The following is a 2075-nucleotide window of genomic DNA, read 5'->3' as shown; positions in this document are numbered from 1 at the left end:
TTTTTTTCTAATGAATAACATTTTTTCTAAATTCATGTACCTTAAGACTTTGTAAAGGATGTGAGTGAAAAAAATTCCCTGGCACACCGTGCTTGGTGTCAGTCGGAACCGCCATGAACTGTAAGGGCCACGGGGGAGGAGGTCGGGGTTCAGCTGCCGGGTTGGTGTGCCAGCCGAGACACCCCCAGGCCCAAGAAACGCCTCGCTGAGATAAAGTCAACTTTGACACCAGCCAAGGCCCTGCAGGGGCGATGAGCACAGTCCACGGCCCTGGTGACATGGGATCGCCCCAGCGGAGGGCTGCCCGCACCCACCCACGCGGCAGCCGCACCCACCCACGCGGCAGCCCGCTGCCCGCCTGCAGCGAGCCCCCCGCCCCCAGCCTCCTCCACCTCCAGGCCCCGGGCAGCAGTGGCAGTGGCGGCCGTGAGAGAGGACGTTCCCGGCCCTTTTACTGGCCATGCAGGTCAGCTGCGCATGCGTGGAAAGGAGGCCGGCGTTCCCGTGACCGCGCTCCGTCGCTGGCGTCCCGCAGCTGTCCCGGGCGGCCGGCGCTTTTCCTAGGGGCCCTCACTCTCCTCCGCCGTGTGGCTGGGACCGGGCCCCTCGAAGGCCGTGCCTGGTGCCCGCTAGGTGGGTCGCGTCCCCCAGCCCGCACCGCCGCCTGAGCGTCGCGTCCGTGGAACCGCATGGACATTCTTTCATGCCTGGCCTCTGGGACGTCTGCAGCCGCCCGTTTTGAATGGCGTGGTCTCTTCCTTTCCGTCGTTGCATGGAATCTGCCGCCCGTGCGACTGCTTAAGGCCGTCTGCATCTCTCCCCATCTGGGGCTGTCCAGAGTTTGCTGATGATGCGTTCCTGGGTAGCTACTCTGTCCCAGTTTGGTTTGGTGTGAACCTAGAATTTCTAGGTCATAGCGTAGTTTATGTTCACCATGAGTAGGTGACGCCAACTAGGTTTTAGAAGTGATCGCACCAAAGCACAGTCTCAGCAGCGTCACGCCCTGCCCGTGCTCGTGATGATGGGCCCCGTCCGTTTAACCCCGACCGTCCTACAGTGTGCGGCTCCGTCTCCCTGTGGTTTCACTGGGCTTTTCCTGATTACCAGCGAAGGCGACTCTCCTTTTTGTCTGCCATCAGGGTACCCTGTTTCGAGATGCCCTCTCAATTCTCTTGCCCACTTTTTTTATTGGACTGTCTGTGCTGACATTTATTTGTCAGGAATTCATTACGTATCTTGGATGCGAGTGTTTTGTCAGTTATAATGTAAATACCTTCACTATGTGGTTGGTCCTTTTACTTCTTGGTGGCCTCCTTTAATCAATAGAAATTTTTTATTCCATCGTAGTTGAATTCAACCATCTTTCCTTTATGATCGATGCTTTCGGTACCCTTTGAAAGATACTTCACCTGGTCCAAGTTCATGAAGATATTTTCCTGTGTTTTCCTCTAAGACCAGTGTCCTGCTCTTCACCTGGATACGTGTGTAGGGCGTGATTCACTTTATTTCATATGGATGTCCAACTGACCCGGGACCATTGGCCGAAAAGACACTCTTTAACCCTTAGCTCCGAAGTGCCAACATGATCGAAAAGCGAGCGACTGTGCACCTGTGGGTCTTTGGGGCCGGCGGCGTTGATTTACTTGTCACGCGTAGTGCCGTGAGCGTCGTACCAAGGGTAAGTCTTCCAGCAGAGGCTCCTTCCGGTTATCATGGCCGTTCCTGGCCCTTTGCATTTCCATACACATGGATGAGAGTTTGTCAGTTTGCACACACACACTCACAAAGCATTGGAATCATGGCTTGGAATGCATTTAACCCATGTGTCGATTTGAGAGGAATTGGCTTCTTTACAGTATAGATACCAGCTTCTTCCGGACCACGAGCCCGTCGTATCGGTCTGTCTGTGTCGGTCCCTTGAATCGCCGTCGACAGTGGTTTGGTAGTTTCCTGGGCGGAGGCCTCGCGTATTTCATCATGTTCATTCCTGTGTGTTTGCCTTCTCGCCCCTCTAAACAAACAGCAGTGTACTTTTCCTTCTTACTGACTTGGTGCTTTGACGTGTCCCAGCGACG

This window comes from Pteropus vampyrus, unplaced genomic scaffold (genome assembly GCF_000151845.1).
Source record: "Pteropus vampyrus isolate Shadow unplaced genomic scaffold, Pvam_2.0 Scaffold282, whole genome shotgun sequence".
Lineage (NCBI taxonomy): Eukaryota > Metazoa > Chordata > Mammalia > Chiroptera > Pteropodidae > Pteropus > Pteropus vampyrus.
The sequence above is the reverse complement of the archived record's forward strand: the minus strand, read 5'-3'. Positions refer to the sequence as shown.